We start from the raw sequence: 20097 nt of genomic DNA, 5'->3' as shown, positions 1-20097 counted from the left end.
TAAGAGGCTAAGTATTAGACAAAGTTTTATCGGAACTAAAAAATGGAACAATAGGTGGACACTTAGTGAGAGAGTTGACCACACAAAAAATCTTAAAAGCTAGATATTATTAGTCAACATTGTTCAAAGATTCATTTTATTATGCCAAGTGTTAAGTATATTAAAGGTGTGCATAATAATCAAAGAACCTATGATAATCTAAGATCCTTTTCAAAAATGGGGATTGGACATAATCAATGAGATTTATCTTTACTCTTTCAAACGACATCAATATATCCTAACTACCACACACTAATTCATTCAATCGATTGAAGTTTTTCCACTAATAAATAACTAGATCATCATCCACTTTCTGTAACAACAAATCGTCACTATGTTTGGAGTCTCAACCTCTCTTTTTCTTATAATGCTACTTATTTTTCCTCTTTAAAGTTAACAAAGGTCACTTTGGACAAAGGTATTATATTGAGACACTATGTTAACTACTATCCTCGTGGCATCAAAATAGTCAAATCTAGTAATAAAAAATTGATCTACATCCTGAAATAAACTAAATTTTATCAACAAAGAAACTAGCACAATTCATTACTCAACACCCTATGGGTTGATCATGTGGCCCCAAAATCCTATTTAGAAACATCCCTTTATATTTGATAGAAAAGAAGCCATATTTCTGCCAAACATTTGTTTTCCTCTTTATTACTCTTAGGATTCTCTAGGTAAACATTGCCAATTATGAAAAGACAAATCAAATCTCTCCTAGAACCAAAAAAAGAAAAGAGATAAGCCAAAAGACAGTTCTCCACACACCATCAAACTATTAAAAAATTGTTTAATAACAAGTTTGTGAGTGAGAAAAATTTTGAAATAGGAAAACTTATACTTAAATGGGATAAACTACATGAATAAAAAGGTAGACATGCCAAATTTTAGAAATGCTAGCTCGATCCATATATTATCACAAAAAAAATCGCTCTTGGAACATATATATTGCAACAACTAGAAGGGGTAACAGAGTCCCTCCCAGTCAATGGCCAAGTCCTCTAAAGATAATCTCTCTAACTTGATCCAAACTTAAACAGGAATGTAACAAATTACAAATATAATCATAAGCACAGAGATGCAGCAGAAGAAAACTTCATTTCATTAATAGAAAAATATTGAACTATGCTTACAAACAGAATGGAAATAAGATAGATCAGGCAATGGTAGCTTATCTCTTAAAAGAGATGTGGTGGCTACATGCCTCTGAACTAGGTTAAAAAGAGGCTCAAAGGCATTTTATTATTGAACAATAAGAGAAAACCCTAAACAACCAAAACCCTAACCCGAGGAGATGTAACACCAAGAGTTTATGGGCCCCATTGAGATTAGTTGGGCAACCGACTTCCCGAGGTCGTAACTTGGTCATATTATCTTCGTTTCATGTGTATGATACCTAGTTGGAAATATCTCTCTGAGGATTATAGGTACCGATGCAATTTCCAAATGGATTTTTTGGGAAGTTTTGCCAAAAAAACGTCGTTTAGGGCCTCAAAATGGCTCTGTAAGTTCAGGACCAGAAAAAACTACCAAAAATAGTAAACTCTGCTACAATTAAGGAAACAGATGAAACTGATTGGGGGTTATAGGTGGAATAGGTGGTTGTCCGCCAATATCCACCTGGATCATTCCTCCCCCCTTAGGAAGCAATGGTCCCCATTGCATGCAAGGCCTCCCTGGTGAACCACTTGCCCTGGTGAAGGAGTTGGCATGCTTTGACAACTCGATATAGTTGTATCCTCTATTGGCAAGTGTTCTTGATTTGTGTATCCATGATTTGATTATTTGTGGCTCGTTCCATGTAGTCCGGGTTCAGCTACATTGGTGTGAGTTGTTATGCAATATTAGATGTGTCCAACAATGGTGGAAAGCATAGTCGAAGGAAATCTACAGTGAAGACTCAGTGCATAACAAGGAACGGTATGATATTGAGCTTGAAGGGATTGTAACGGACGACCTTGGTGATGGTGTATGACCCATATCGGAGCGAGCGAAGCTTGTGGTGGTGTCCAGCAAGGCGTTCCTTCTGCAAATGAAGTCAAACTTTGTCACCTACCTCGAACTTATGTGGCACTCGATGTTGATCATGGTGCTGCTTGTACTTAGCGTTGGCTCTGTCCAATATATCATAGACGTGTTGGCGGATGTGTTGCATGTGCTCAATGAAGTTGTTAGCCCTTTCAACTTTAGATTGCACGTGAGCCAAACCTATTTGAGTGGCTGCAAATGGTATGGCCACATCAGTGGGGAATAATGGCTGAAATCCTAACCCTACCTGAAAGGGGTTATGGTCCATTGAGTTGTGGAGAGATCTGTTGTAGTTATGTTGGACATAGGGGAGACATTCATCCCATGTGTTTGGATGCTTCAAGTTCTACATACGTATAATGTGTACGATCATCCTGTTGACAACATCTGTTTGCCCATCAGTTTGGGGAAGGAAAGTCATGGACTTAGTAAGTTTCGTATCCAGCATCGATTAGAGACTTGACCAAAATGCACTCAGGAAACTATTGTCCCGATCTGAGATAATGGACTACTGGTTCCCAAAGTGCACCCACACTCGCTCAAATAAGAGCTTAGCAGTGGTCTCTATTGTGATACTCTTCTTGCAGGCCACCATGATAGCCATCTTAGAGAATTTATCGATGACCATGAAAACGAAATCGTTGTCATACTTAGTAGAATGAAGGCCCAACAAATAATCCATGGAGACAAATTCCCAAGGCCGACTAGGAGTAGGTAGAGGAGTATACAGGCCTTGCTTTTTGATGGTTGGTTTGGCAATGGCACAGGCGGCATGGGATCTAATGTACTTCCCAACATCCTGATGCAGTTTCGGCCAATAAAAATACTTCTACAATACCACCACTATTTTCTCTACTCTGAAATGTCCAACGACCCGACTGTCGTGTGCCTCCCAAATAATCTTGGAATGCTCAGTGGAAGGAACACATATGTTTCCCATGTGGCATAACAATGCATCTTAAAGGTGAAAATTTGGAACTTGCTTCCCTTCTAGGAGTGTTTGGTATATGTTGCCAAATTCTGGATCACTCTTGTAAAGATGTGAGCACCCTGATGTCTCGTGCCCACAGGAATTGAGAACAATGATTAGGGCCATGACCAGTGGTTGATTGAGACAATCAGCGACATTATTGGTGCTGCCCTTCTTATACTTAATTTTCAAATGGAATAGTTGTAGATAGATGGACCATTTCTAATGGTGATCATTCTACAACTTCCCTTGTGTCTGTATGAACTGTAGAGGTTGTTGGTTTGTGTGGATAATTGTTTCTTTCCCCATAATGTAATGCTTGCAATGACGGCATACCTACAAAATGGAATAAATATCTTTGTTGTAAGTGGGGTACTTTCATACTGTGTCTGAAAGTGTCTCACTGTGGTAAGCCACCGGATGCCCATGTTGAGTAAGAATTGCACCAATAGCATAGTCAGAGGCATCATTCTCAATATCAAATGGTTGTTGCAGGTCTGGTAATGTGAGCACTGGTGCATAACAGAGGCAATTCCTCAACTCAGAGAATGCTGGTTGTTGGGTTTTCGACCAAAATAACTTTGTTTTGCTTCGCCCTTAGTGACTTGACTTAATGGCCAAGTGATATGAGAGAACCCCAACAAGAACCTACGGTAGAAACCCTCACTAAAAATCTTTATAAGTTAACTTATTCTTATTAAGTCGATTCTTATTAGTATCTACCAAAGCAAGACTCAATTTATTTGTTGATTACTATTAGTTTAGCATTGACCAATGCAACTTATAACATTTCTTATAAGTATCTACCAAGGCAAGAGTCGATTTATTTGTTGATTACTATTAGCTTAGCATTGACCAATGCAACTTATAATGTTTACAAATAAATAGTTAATTTTCAATATTATAGAAAAATTAATTTTCAAACATTTGATTGGACAATATTTTGAAGCTCTACAATGTCATGTCGATAATTACTTCCAATTTTTTTGCCATAATTTTTGCATGCAAATGTAATATTTATGCCATGATTTTTAGACGTTTGTGAAGTGATTTTTCATAAATCCTTGAAAGTAACTTATATTCACATAAATAATATATTTAAGCAAGTATTTTCATTAAACACCCACCAAAATATCTGCAAGTCCTTGTCGTATGAATAGGTGTCGTATGAAGTGACTTACAACTTTTGGAGCATTGGTATTGATAAGCCATGGTATTGTGGCAAAGCCTATTTATAGTCGTATGAAGTGAGTTACATCTTTTGGAGGATTGGTATTGATAAGCCATGGTATTGTGGCAAAGCGTATTTATAGATCTAAAATTTCCATGATTAAGAATGTTTTTTATGTTTTCTTTAAATATATGTATGTTTATCGTATGTTTTAATTACTTTTACAAATTATTATTATTATTATTATTTTTAATCTTTTATCATTAAATTATTTTTTATGATTTTTTTAATTTTAATAATATGAAATTTGTTATAAACAAAATATTTTAATATTTATTACATACTTATTTGTATTTACTAGTAATTTAATTTATATGAGTATGTTAATTATTTAAAATTTATTCTTAATTTTTAATTTTAAAAATAATTATTTATTTAAAATCTTCGCATTAACCATATAAATTTTAATAGACAAATCAATATTTTAATAAATATTAACTGAAAATTAACATGTATGGCCATATAATTTTATTAATAAAATAATATGTAGATAATTAATGTAAAATAAATCCTCGTATCATACTCACTTCATGCAACTCATAAAATATTAGATAAGGTAATCGTAGTTTTATTATAACCCTGTGCAAAAATAACTCTTAGAGTGCATTCCCACGTAATTATTGTTATGTAGTCTGATCGATAAGATACTGATAGCTGCAAAGTCGTTTTCTATATACTCTGCGAGTTTAAAATCCCTGTAGTACAAGCTGTCCCGAAATTCCATTACTTAAATACCACTTCGCTATATGATATTTTTGTTTGTAGCTTTATATGGAATACTACGTTAAAGACAAATATAATACGTTGGGAGGAAACATGGAAACACGGAATACTAGGTTGGCAAGAAACATGGAAGCAAGACTACGTTGGGAGGAAACATGGAATACTACGTTAAAGACCAATATAAAAGAGATGATAACACCGTGTAAGTGGGTTATTTAAAATCATTTGTTTGTCTCTTTATGAGTTTAATTTTTATAAAATTTAAGAGAAAATTGTTAAATCACAAGTTTAAGTTATAAACTCTCTATAATATAAATATTTTAATAGTTTTTCAAAAATATTGAATCTATATATATAGTTAAAAAACAAAACTCAATTCAAATAATAAATATCAAAATTCTCCGCTCAAAACAAAACTCACCTAATTCAAATAATAAATATCAAGGTTTGACAGTAAATTTGCCAGAATCTCGGCTCAAAACAAAACTCTCGCTAGACCATGTCTGTTTTAAGCTGAAAGATAATTTCAAGAAGTTTGTATAACCAAAGCTTCAAAAATATTTTAGGAAACTTAGCATGGAATTTAGTAACAATTTTCTATATATATATAAAAGTAAGTTTTAAATAAAGTATCTGTCCTTTTCAATATTCATAAAACACTATCATTTTCAACATTTTGAGCAAAGTTTCTGAAACGGAATTGGGGAGTCCATAGTGGTTGAGGAAGTCAATCGAATCACGCAAAGTGAATTTCCGTCTATATAGACCTGCGGGACCGAGAAAGTCCATTTGGGTTTGGTTAGCATAACAGAGAAAAACCTGACTGCGCGCCTCTCTAACTTTATAATTCTTGAACAATTTCACTTTCTTCCCACTAATGACTTATGTAAAAATCTCAATCTTTATGGACACGTCGGCGTGTAAAACTTAACATAGAGACAGCGATACTGTTTTCGAACATCACTTTTTTTTCATTTAGGTAGTAAACAATCTTTATATATGGCTGAGCTTTTCACAGACTATCATAAGTTTTGATTACCTAAAAATTTGTAATGTGGAATTAATGAGAATAGGGTTTAGGAATCAATCTACACTATTAACATTATACACATTACAAAATTTTATTATTAAAATTGTCGTTTTCATTACCAAATTTTATCATATAATCCTACACAAATCGATCTCTCTACTTCCATTAACGTCAAATCAAGGAAGAGAAAACCATTTGTTTGGCGGGACTCGGGAGTCTCAAATATAGTTAACATAGTGATCATATATGTGGCTCATTGACATTGGAAATGAATATATTAGCCCTCATCAGTGCAAACCTTGAACCTAGACACATGATAAAGCAGAAATTTGCGCGAACAAACCGCCAATCAAATTCTGCCAACTTCCAATCCTATCTGTATATAAAATCATCTCTACCGAATTTGTTCCTTTCGTGGATCCAATGGCCCACGTCAGAATACATGATCTCCAGCCTCATGGATTGTATTGTCAGATAGCCATAACTTTTTCATCATCTCCAACAACTCCCAACTCTAATGAGCAGTTGTGCCGTTTATATAAACCCACGGCTCCTCTCTTCCTTGCAATATTCTCATCCCATGCATTTCATAGAGATGGAAAGGGATATTTATCATCTCCTCCCTCTTTTCCTCCTCATCGATTTTTCCATAATATGCTCATGCGCTTACTCTGACATCCCACACCCTCCCTCTGCTGACCCGCCTTTCCATCACAATGGTAAGCCTTTACCAGGGCATAATCCTTCGTTACCCCCACAGTCACACAACAAGCATTCTCGTATCCCTATCTGTAAAACCCTGCAACACCACATGGAGCTACCTACTTCTCCCCACATCCTCTGGATTTTGCCTACCGTTCATCGCTGATTTCCAAAGCCCATCCTCCACTAGTTGAGAAGCATCAACCCCCCCAAGTCGAGAAGCATCAGCCCCCCCAAATCGGTACATGATGGACGCCACCCTTCCCCGACGGGTAAATCCTATTGTCCCATTAAACTTCCCTCAGACTCTTCCCACTTGTACAAATCTCCACCCTCTCATATTCGCCATGGTGACATCAACACCGCCCCTTCTCCCATTCATTCATCACTAATACAATAAGTTCTATGGGCTCCTCTACTTCTACACACCCAACAATCATATCTTTGTCATGCATTCTGCAAATTTTATTGCATGGTATATCTAATGCAAAACTTTTTTTTATTGTATTGCATGTTGGGGATTTTTCTGGTAAAATCCTAAAAACAAACAATTCAAACACACAGAGGCAATGCTTCCTTTACTCTAGGATCTTTTTGTGCACAGGGAAGCTTTTAAAAAAAATGACTCAAGAACAGAGTATTACACCACCATTAAAGGATTTCTATTTATTAAAATATATGCCTGATACATATTCTTCCTCTTTGTTGAGAGGGATTCACCAAAAAAAAATATTCAGTAAAACTCTGTCTCTTTTACAAAATGATTTTCATTCACTGCTGTAAAATAAATTTACATAGATTTACTGTTGTAAAAGAGCTTTTACATTTACCACTTCTTGTTTCCAATGCTATGCATATCACAAAATAAAATTACAAAGAAATACAAAAACTCTCATACTTCTTCTACGCACATATTCTCTTGCAAAAATCAACAAAGTTCAACTCCTGAAAAATACATGCGCTCCACCATCTTCTTTATGCATTGTTGTGCATTAATACATAGTTTTCTTTTTGCTGCACCTTCGTTTTATGATGCCCAACAAAAACATTACAACCCACGAGCTCTTTTCATTTTGCTCATTCTATCTAAAATGAACACACTAAACATATACAAAAGGATTTAAAAAAAAAAACATGGTTGAATTGCCCATACCTCCAAAATGAACACACTAAACATATACAAAAGGATTTTTTTTAAAAAACATGGTTGACTTGCCCATACCTCCAGCATAAAAGAAACATTAAGTGTCATAAAAAAACCATAAATATCTACCTACGCATATGACAATTCATTAATAAAAGGTATGGTCAACGAGACTTAAGTTTTACTCCACGCCATGTAATTAATGCTGGTCGTATGCAACTTGGAACAATCGACGGCGGAGATCGATGGAGCTGATCGAACGACGGAGGAGAATATCGGGAGCCACTTTAATGTTGAACTCTACCTCCCGAAATGTTACCTATGATGACGTAGAGGGAGGAACACGTGCCCAAATTTGATTGCATCGGGCTCAAATATACAGATATAGCCTTCACGCAAAAGCGGTCCGATATCCCTCAAGCGGTTTGTGGTTTTGCTGCGCGGTTTGGACCTTGGTACGGCTGCGTTGAAGTTACATATTCAACACTCCCCTTTAATTTCAACTGCTGGACATTCAGTCATACCCAGATACTTTCTCAAAAATTCAAAGCTTTTCTGATCCAATGGCTTTGTCAAGATGTCTGCAACCTGTTCCTGAGTCCTGCAATGTTCTAAGACAATTTCTCCATTGTTCACCAATTCTCTGATGTAGTGAAACCTTGTATCAATGTGTTTCGTTCTCTTATGAAACACTGAATTCTTTGACAATGCAATAGCTGAGCTATTGTCACAAAAAATTACTGTCGCTTTTGCCTGCTCTTGGCCTAAGCTCCTCAACATTCTTCTCATCCACACTGCTTGACATGCTGCTGCTGTAGCTGCCACATATTCAACCTCTGTTGTAGACAATGCTACAATGGACTGCTTCTTAGAAGCCCATGAAATGGCTCCTGAACTCATATGAAAAACATAACCGTAAGTGTTTTTCTGATCATCTACACTTCCAGCCCAATCACTATCAGTGTATCCAATTAAATCTGAATGTTCTGAGACATTATATAAAATTCCAAACGTTTTTGTACCTTTGACATACCTCAAAATTTTTTTTGCTGCCTGCCAATGTGCCTCCTTTGGCCTCTCCATGAATCTGGAAATTAAACTAATAGCATACATAATGTCAGGCCTAGTAGCTGTTAAATACATAAGGCTGCCAACAATACTCTTGTACAAACTAGGATCAAAATCCTTGTTGTTGTCCTCTCTGCTAAGTCTTAATCCCATTACTGTGGGAGTGATCCCTGCTTTGCATTCTTGCATGTTAAATCTGCCCAACACTTGATTTACATATCTAGCTTGTGAGATAAAAATTCCTTTTTCATTTTGATCTACTTCTATGCCTAAGAAGTATCTCAAGAAACCCATGTCAGTCATTTCAAATTCCTCTTTCATGACTGATTTAAAATTCTTAATGAGCTGATCATCATTACTTGTGAAAATAACATCATCAACATATAAGACGACAATTAAAATTTTACCATCTTTTTCTTTGATGTAGACGGTGGGTTCTCCCTCACACTTGTCGAATTCATTATCCAATAGATAAGAATCTATTCTGCTGTACCATGCTCTTGGCGCTTGCTTCAGCCCATAAAGAGCTTTCTTCAATTTGCACACTTTGTGCTCTTCACCTTTTTTCTCATAGCCTAGAGGCTGTTCAACATAAACCTCTTCCTTTAACACTCCATTTAGGAATGCTGACTTCACGTCCATTTGGTAGACTTTCCATTTGTTTTGAGCTGCTATGGACAGCACTGCTCTCACGGTTTCCATTCTTGCAACCGGTGCGAAAGTCTCCTCATAATCTCTTCCATACTGCTGTTTGTACCCTTTAACAACCAACCTTGCCTTGTGTCTTTCTATTTTACCTTCAGCATTGCTCTTAGTCTTGTAGACCCATTTGACTCCAATGACTTCTTTGCCTTTTGGTAGCTCAACCAAATCCCATGTTTTGTTTCTCTCTATGGCATTCATCTCCTCATCCATAGCTTCTATCCATTTCCTATCTTTAATTGCATCCTCGAAATGAATCATCAACATGACAATACAAGGCAAATAAGGAATTCATTCCTTCATTATCAATATCACTTAGATTTCTAAATTTCTTACCTCTTTCATTTGGTGTGCAAGTGCTTGAAGACGCACTTGAATTTCCTCCTTGTTGTGTGCTTGGAGAAGCACTCTTATTTATCCTCAATGGTGTCCCATGCTGTCCTTGTGTTGGCGCTGATGTTTGGGGATCCATTTCAGCCATCTCCTCATCATCTTCATCATGAGACAAACAGTTTTTAACATTCATTGTTTTCTCTATGCTTCCATCCCAAGCTTCCTCCTCAATGAATTGAACATCTCTGCTGACAAAAAACTTCTTGGTGGATGGAATATACAACCTGTAAGCTTTGGATTCCTCACTGTATCCAATGAAGATAAATTTCTCCCCTTTGCTGTCCAACTTCCTCCTTAGCTGATCTGGAATGTGTGCATAAGCCACACATCCAAAAACTCTCATGTGGGTGACACCTTGCTTTCTCCCACTCCATGCTTCTTCTGGCACTCTGTTCAACACTGCTTTTGTAGGACACTTGTTGAAAATATACACAGCACAATTTACAGCTCCAGCCCAATAATCATTTGGTAAATTCTTTGCCTTCAGCATGCTCCTCGCCATATCCATGATGGTCTTATTCTTCCTTTCAGCAACTCCATTTTGTTGTGGGGTGTACCTAGCTGTAAACTGTTTATGAATTCCATTTTCTCTACAGAATCTTAGGAATTCCTTGGAGATATACTCACCTCCTCTATCAGTTCTCAAAACTTTAATGTGCAGCCCGCTTTGGTTTTCCACAAGTGCCTTGAAATTTCTAAATTTTTCAAACTCTTCACTTTTGTTTTTAAGGAAATATACGCAAGTTTTTCTTGTAAAATCAACAATGAATGTTAGGAAATATTGGATGCCTGCTAATGATGGAGCTTGCATTGGTCCACATAAATCTGAGTGGATGATTTCTAAGGGTGTCTTTGCCCTTATGCTTTTACCTGATGGAAAACTTTCTCTATGTTGTTTCCCCAAAATGCGACCTTCACAAAGGCTGTTCGGTTTCTCTATCAATGGTAGTCCTCTTACCATTCCTTTCCTACTCAACAAATTTAGACCTCCAAAATTGAGATGTCCAAATCTCAAGTGCCACAACCAATTTTCATCCTTTGGCACGCTTTGGAAAGCGTCTTGGGTAACTGCTGCAATTTCATTTTTGTTTTTCAAATCTGCCCTTATCCTAAGAGGGAACATCCTGTTCCTTGTCATTTTTACTTCAGCAATGCATCGTTTGCTGGGTGCTATATCCATGATGGTGCACACATCATTCACAAAGAAAACATTGTACCCCTTTTGAACAAGCTGTCCAATACTCAAGAGGTTACATCTCATTCCAGGGACATAGTAGACATCTACTATGGTTTTCTTTTCTCCTTGCTTTGTAAATATTTTTACCTCTCCTTTTCCCATAACAGAAATTTTGCTATCAGATCCTAGTGTGACTTCTGATTTCATATTCTGATCTAGAGCAGAAAAGAGGGCTATGTTTCCTGTCATATGGTTGCTGCAACCTGAGTCTAAAAACCATATGTCTTCACTGTTTGTTTCAGCCATGTTACAAGCTAACAACACATTATTTTGGCTGATGTTTTCTCTAGTGACGTTTGCATTTTGTCTATTACACATATCATGTTGCTTCTTCCTACATTCACTGGCATAATGCCCATATTTTTTACAATAATAGCATTGGACATTGGATTTTTCATACCTTTGTCCTTGAGCATGATGTTGTCCTCTTTGTTGGTTGCTGCCTTGGCCTTGGTTCTGATTTGGATTGTTGCCTCTTCCTTGAGCATTTGCTGGGTTGTTCCTTCCACCTATGTTTTGACTTCTACCTCTTCCTCTCTTGTTTCCTCTGCCTTGACCTCTTCCTCTTCCAAAGGACATCTGGGTCTTGAAGGCTTGCTCTAGAGATGAGTTTTCATTTCTACTCAACCTCTGCTCATGTGTTATCAGTGATGTATGAAGCTCATCAACTGAAAAGTTTGAGAGATCCTTTGTCTCTTCAATGGTGGTGACAATCGCATCAAACTTTGAGGGTAAGACCCTCAATATTTTCTCCACAATCCTCCTTTCTTCAATGGTTTCTCCATGAGTCCTCATCTGTGTGACCAAACCAATCACATGTGTGAAGAATGAGTCAATATTATCTGACTCCTTCATGCTCAGATTCTCAAAATCTTTTCTGAGAAATTGTAGTTTTGTTGTCTTCACTCTCTCCATGCCTTGTTAGGCTGCCTTGAGGGTTTTCCATGCTTCATTTGTTGTCTTAGCTGCTGCTAACCTTGGAAACACACTCTGGTCTACTGCTAGATACAACAACACACGGGTTTTTGAATCCTTCTTCTTATTGCTCTTCAGCAGAACTCTCTATGCTGGAGTCAATCTATTAAACTCAGTTTCATCTGCTGGTTCTTCAAAACCATCTTCAACTATTTCCCATAAATCTTGAGAGGCAAACAGGGTTGTCATAGTTATTGCCCAATAGTCATAGTTTTTCCCATTAAATTGTGGGAGTTGGGTGTTAAACATACCCATCCCAGTGCTTGTGTTGGCCATTCCTTGCATTCTGATCTATGTCTCTAAATCCTTGATTGTGTGTTTAAAACAACTGACTGCTTCTTCAGCAACACAAAAAAAACTTTGTGAAATACCTGAATCCTTTGCCTGAGACTTCACTTTGCTGGAGAAGATTTACTGCTGCAACAAAAGACTCCTCCTTTCAGCATCTTGAACACTTTCAAAGAGCCTAAGCCTGCTTTGATACCACTGTTGGGGATTTTATGGTAAAATCCCAAAAACAAACAATTCAAACACATAGAGGAAATGCTCTGTTTCCTTTACTCCAGGATTTTTTGTGCACAGGGAAGCTTTTTAAAAAAATGACTGAAGAACAGAGTATTACACCACCATAAAAGGATTTCTATTCATTAAAATATATGCATGATACATATTCTTCCTCTTTGCTGAGAGGGATTCACGAAAAAAAAATATTCAGTAAAACTCTGTCTCTTTTACAAAATGATTTTCATTCACTGCTGTAAAATAAATTTACATAGATTTACTACTATAAAAGAGCTTTTACATTTACCACTTCTTGTTTCCAACTGTTGTGCATATCACAATATAAAATTACAAAGAAATACAAAAACTCTCATACTTCTTCTACGCACTGCTGTGCGATATTCTCTTGCAAAAATCAACAAAGTTCAACTCCTGAAAAATACATGCGCTCCACCATCTTCTTTATGCACTCCTGTGCATTAATACATAGTTTTCTTTTTGCTGCACCTTCGTTTTACAATGCCCAACAAAAACATTACAACCCGCGAGCTCTTTTCATTTTGCCCGTTCTATCTAAAATGAACACACTAAACATATACAAAAGGATTTTTTTTAAAAAACATGGTTGACTTGCTCATACCTCCAGCATAAAAGAAACATTAAGTGCCGTAAAAAAAACATAAATATCTACCTACGCATATGACAATTCATTAATAAAAGGTATGGTCAACGAGACTTAAGTTTTACTCCATGCCATATAATTAATGATGTTCGTATGCAACTTGGAACAATCGACAGCGGAGATCGATGGAGCTGATCGAACGGGGGAGGAGAATATCGAGAGCCACTTTAATGTTGAACTTTACCTCCCGAAATGTTACGTATGATGACGTAGAGGGAGGAACACATGCCCAAATTTGATTGCATCGGGCTCAAATATACGGATACAGCCTTCATGCAAAAGCGGTCCGATATCCCTCAAGCGGTTTGTGGTTTTGCTGCGCGGTTTGGACGTTGGTACGGTTGCGTTGAAATTACATATTCAACATTGCAGGAGGACGACAGAGACGCAGCGGAATAAAATGAAGTGAATGCAGGTGCATCACACGCAACTCGATCCTACTGAGATATATAGACATATCTAATAGATACATCGTGGCATCCTTCCAGTGCTATGCAATGATTAGATCACACTACAAGATCTGTCTTAAATAATTATGCTAAAATAATTATGAATAAATGGGAAATTTATATAACATATTAGGTGGGGTAACTTCTTTGTTATCGTCGTTCAATTTTTCATTTAATATATCAGCTCTCCGATCTGCGTATTGCTTATACGCAAAGTTGTTCATGTTCATCACTTCGATGCGAATTATATAATTCTTTGCTAAAAATGTTGAAGACAATCCACGCAATTGATTCACACCATGTCTCATGCAAAAGTGATGATCTTTGTAAAATGTGAGAGAGGGTAAATAGACATTAATATCAAATGAAATTGTCACTGGTTTATACTTGAGCAAGCTGGTTTACATAAATTTTTAATATATTATGTGTGCGGTATTAAGGTCATTTTACTTCCCTCTTCCCATATTTAACCTTCATAATATTTTGCATATTTTCCTTTCATAATATCGAAGCAAGATGGTGATTAATGTGAAAAAATCCATCTCTACGTTTGAATCAACCTATTTTGAAACATGCTAAGTAATGTTTTAATGTATATGTGTCTCCATTGTTCATGCTTGATACCCATGCCTCATCAAATTTCGCGTTATTAGTACTTGTTACACGAACATTATAGCTATCGATATATCTTTGACTTTCTATCCATTATTTTCATTAAAAAGCACATTGTTTTTTTGTCTTTAACCAAAATATTTATTTTATATAGAAGTTCCAAGATATTAATTTATCTCTCAATTTTTTTAGTTAAAATAATTATATCCTAACTTCTGCATGACAAAGATGTAATCCGTCTTTTTTTCATGAAATAAAATAACAATGAGCTCAATGCATTCTTGTAAAACCCCATACACACCCTCTCTAAAAGGTTCATAGTCATGGTACTAGGAAGTATCATTCATGCATTATTGTAAAACCCCATACACACCCTATCTACAAGGCTCATAGCCATGGTACTAGGAAGTATCATTCATGATCATCTCAGCGCAAAGCAAAGAAGGGCCATAAGGATTAAGGTTTCATTGTCTTAGCTTGTCAATGTAGTGCTTTTTACGAAGCATCATGATGGAGTTCTCTTGCATTTCTTCAAGAGGCTAAGTCCTAGATATTAGTCAACATTGTTCAAAGATTCATATTATTATGCCATCAAGTGTCAAGTATGTTAAGCATGTGTTTAATGTGAAAGAAAACATGTAGTTTCCCTATAATTTATGATAATTTATGATAATTGGAGAGATTTTTAACAATGGGGTTGGATATAATCAAATAAGTTTATTTTTAGTCTTTCAAACAACATCAATATATCCTAAATACCACATACTAGTTCATTCAATGGAGTGAAGTTTTTTCACTAATCAATGACTAGATCATCATCTAGTTTCTCTAACAACAACTCATCACTATCTTTGGAGTGCCAACCTATTTTTTCTTCGATAATGCTACTTATTTTTCCTCTTTAAAGTTAACCAAGTTCACTTTGGACAAAGGTATTATATTGACACATTATGTTAACTACTACCATCATGGAAACCAAATAGCCAATCTAGTAATAAAAAATGATCTACATCCTGAAATAAACAATAGTTTATCAATAAAGAAACTAGTACAATTCCTTACCGAAGACCCTATGGGTAGATCATGTGACCCCAAAACCCTTTTTAGTAGCATCGCTTTATATTTTATAGAAAAGAAGCCATATTTATGCCGAACATCTTTCTTGCACTTTACTACTTTTAGGATTCTCTACGTCAACATTGCCAATTATGCAAAGACAAATCAAAAGTCTCCTCAAACAAAAAAGGAAAAGAGATAAATCCAAAAAAGAGTTCTCCACACACCAACAAACTATTAAAAAATGGTTTGATAACAAGTTTGCGAGTGAGAAAAATTTTGAAATAGGTGAACTTGTACTAAAATGGGATAAGGTACATGAACAAAATGGTAGACACAAAAAATTTTAGCAATGCTAGCTCGACCCACATAGTATCACAAAAAAATTGGCCTTCGAACATATAGATTGCAACAACTAGAGGGGGTAGCAGAGTCCCTCCCAGTCAATGGCCAAATTCTACAAATGTAATCTTCCTAAGTACATCATAAGCAACTATCGTGTACATAAATAAATTTACTCCCTTTTTTTTCTATCTTAGTTATGTTTCTTTCAAGCACCATATTTTTTCATCCTTAAATTTTTGTTTTTGTTTGTTTGGCCAAATAAAACAGTTTATTTTGATAGAATCCCTCAACAATCTTTTCCCAGGAAATTCTCTTCATGTTTGGCACACTCCTTCATAAAAACTATGGCATGGGTTGAAACCATGGATCTCCATATGAACTTTAGGACTAAGGTACAGCCATTCCAAGTCTTGATCACACTTTCAAGGGATGTTGTGACTAATACCACATGGGGAACTCCATAGGAAAAGTGAGTTGCGCTGAGTGGAATCTAATCTCATCTAACCTAGATAGTTAGTTGATCTTCATAAATGGACTTATTTGGGTCTAGGTATGGTATTTCTTCTAACCTGAAGCTTATGAAATTCTCAAAATTGATATTAAAGGAGAATTAACAATACATAGGAAAATAATCAAGTCTCAACACAAGAATCATCCCACCTCTACTATTAAGGTATGAATATGATCCTGCATCCACCTTTTGACCTGTAAACAATAAAGAAAAGCAATTATTTATAGCTACAAAAGAAGTTAAATGCTTGAGAAAGGCTTCCTCAATAGGTTGTACATGTAGGTACCTTTGTAGGGATATGAACGCTCATTAGAAATGAAATAATACCTTTGATTCCAGGGTGTCTTCTTCGATGTTATGGATGCTTGATGAAAATGGAGAAACACAAATGATTCAAAATGACAACCTCGTCTTTTTGTGTCCTGAAAATTTGCATACTCTACAAGTTCAAAGAAACTGTGGATGGGAGGCGAGTTGGTGGCTAATAAATTCCTTTTGGTCTTTCTCTTTATGATGTAATCATCATTCAAGCAAAATGGGGAAGACAGGTAACTCAACATCTCCCAATCTCAATAATGGTATCCATGTTGTTACACCAGATCTCCTAGACATTCCATAGTCAATTCAGAGAAATCAAGTAGAAATTCAAGGTTTTTCCAATGCATCACCAATTATTTTGTTAGCATCAGCAAATCCCTTTGATTTCATTTTCAAGTGTTTCCATGCTCAAAATAAAAGAAAACTACAAAGAACAAATAATAAAGGTTTTGGAAAAGCATAGAAATACTTTCGCATGGGACTATAATAACATGAAATGGATCCATCCGCATGTGTTCACTCACCACATCCATATCAAGGAGGACTCCAAGCCCATCTGAAAACTACAACAAGGAATGAATTTTTCTTTGTGGGACATATTCAAAAAAGAGTTGCAAAACTTACTTTCAACTAATTTCATTTACCCCATTTCTAAGAGTCAATGAGTCTCCCCTATTTTCATTGTTCCTATAAAGGATGGACAGTAGAGTATTTGGGTTGATTACAAAGAACTCGAAAAAACCACCCACACACATCAATTCCCATTATCATTCATCAACTAGGTACTAGATACATTGTCAAGGGCCATGTTAGTATGAGGTTTTGAACATGTTACCCTTTCATGAATACCAATAAATTCACATCATCGATACCAAAAAGAACTATAGACTAGATTGACAAGCATCACACTAACCATGAAAGCATCTTCATGAAGCATGTCAAAAATACATGGTATAATAAATATATCCATCACAATATGACATAGGATCATAAGCATACAAGTCACAATGTGACACATCATGAGAACAAAATGATCATGATCATATAGATATATATATATATATATATATATATATATATATAGAGAGAGAGAGAGAGAGAGAGAGAGAGAGAGAATTTCAATACATTGGGGTGTTATCAACCATTAAAAATAATAACAAAAATGATGGGGAGCATCCTAATAATGAGTTCTTCCCATGGTACATATACAACAACTATAGAGGAGGTATTGTTAGAGCACCACCTTGTCTCCCACTACTACCAATAGGGGGATGTCGTGTCCCCTCATGTCCAAGGACCAAAATTAGCCATACTGTCAACACTGCCACTACTGACATTCGTAAAGCTTTCCACCAGTTATGATGTGGCATAACAATAACATCTATAATATCCTCATCAAGCATGCCCCATCCATCCTCGATGACACCCTTCGAAAAAATCACCATCCTTTGGCACGCATCCATGTTCCTCACCTCAGGGGCCACTACTTACTCCCACAAAATGCATTTCTCCTCATATATATTTTCCTAAGCCTCCCCAACCTTGGGGGGGGCATCAACCCTTAGGCTAAAATGACAATGTTTTTGACGTGTCTAGAGCCCCTCTAGCTCCCCTCATCATGGCATACTCACCCAATCTACACTAGTCCTCATGCATGCTCTATGATGCAAGGATCATCTCACACTATCGATATCTCCCAACCGTGAGGTCCCATGTTTACTAACACAACAAAACTTGGCATCAGCATCATCATATAAAAATAAGCTTAAAAAAAATAATGCAAATATAAAATATTGTAACTCATACCTAAGGGCCCCCATCTCTCTCCTAAGGGAAGACCCATATCCGAGTTGTCGTGGAAATCCCTTCCCTTATAGGGGAACTCCAAACAAATATGTGACATTAATATCCATCATGAAAAAATAGTATTTGCCTAGCAGTGCCATACCTCTCCCCCCACATCCCACGGTATCATTATTTCTCCCCCACATCATGATTTGGGGAAAAAGGGGAGGTGTCAAATTTTCTTTGATACAAGGCCAAAATAGAAGAAGTCGCTTAAAGAAGAAACTCATCCCAAAAGTGAAATCTCGTAGCTAACCCCCCATTGTTTGAGTCATCTAAGAAAATAGGCTCCCATGCGGTAGGTGATACCAATCACAAAGGTTCCCCTATGCACCTAGTTTAATGCTCCTATCTAATGACCCATAATTCTATGTGAGGTCGTCATTTTAAATATCCTTGCAATGATGATAGTGGTGACATGAAGCCCCACAGCCTGGATCGATGAAATCTGAACAACCACACTCTCCACAAGATGGGTCGTACACCACTGACCAACTCACTCCTTCAATATCATGACTAATTGTGGTGGATCAATAGGTACCTCATGTCCCTGTAGCTTCATTCTAGTAAAAAGATATATATATATATCCAATCTAGCCAATCTAGGGAGGTCAATCACTTATATGTCAAACACTCCATGATGGACCTACCACGAGCTCATTGAAAATTGTAGAAGCTCCTCCTGTGACTGAATTAGGTGGTAGTTAAATTACTTGAGTAACCCCCATTGAGCCAAGTCTACCCTCACCTATGAACTATCTATGTCCACAACCCTATCTTTTACATAGTCTCACTCTTCTCAATGGAAAACTATTGGCATTAATAGTAACAATTCTAATGGGAAGATTTATAAATTATTTCCTTCTTTTCTTCACTAAAGGAATGCACCTAGTACTTGTACTATCACCACACTTCTTCCTGGAAAAACTTGTCACAAACATAGACTGCAAGCATCAAAGGATTCCCTTCAAATCAAAATAGGTAAAAACTAAAATTATTATAGTGTTTGAAAATTCCCTTTCTTTCCAAGAGGGTCTGAGATTAAAAGGATAATTTTCTAGCTCAAGAATAACCAACATTTTTTTACATTCTACAAGGAAATAATTACGTATGGGATAAAAGTGAATCTGAGTTTTATGCTTCTATAGTGATGGGTACTAGAACCATGTTGGGTCAAAACTGAAATTTGAAATCTATAACCTTAGCAAGCCACTGAACACATTGCAAAACAAAAAAGCATAATTAAGTACGAAGACATATAAAACTTCTTTTTTTGAGTGAAATTTCGCAGCTAGTACCAAATTTTGTTAGAAATTGTATGAGCCTAGTAGATAATGGCTCCCTCTTGTAAAAGATAATGTAGAATATAAATAAAATATCTAGAAAAAATAAGTGGATTCTTGTCAAGGAATTCTTGCAAATAACTAAGAAAACTCCCTATACAAACTATCGAGTGTACATACCCTAATTTTGTTGGCATCAATCAACACCTTGGTAGGTCATTTTAATAATTTCTCGAGAAGAACCTTTTGT

The sequence above is a fragment of the Pinus tabuliformis genome, chromosome 9, assembly GCF_031772625.1.
Source record: "Pinus tabuliformis cultivar Carrire ecotype Pingquan chromosome 9, CPIR1, whole genome shotgun sequence".
Taxonomy (NCBI): Eukaryota; Viridiplantae; Streptophyta; class Pinopsida; order Pinales; family Pinaceae; genus Pinus; species Pinus tabuliformis.
Note: the sequence above shows the minus strand (reverse complement) of the source record.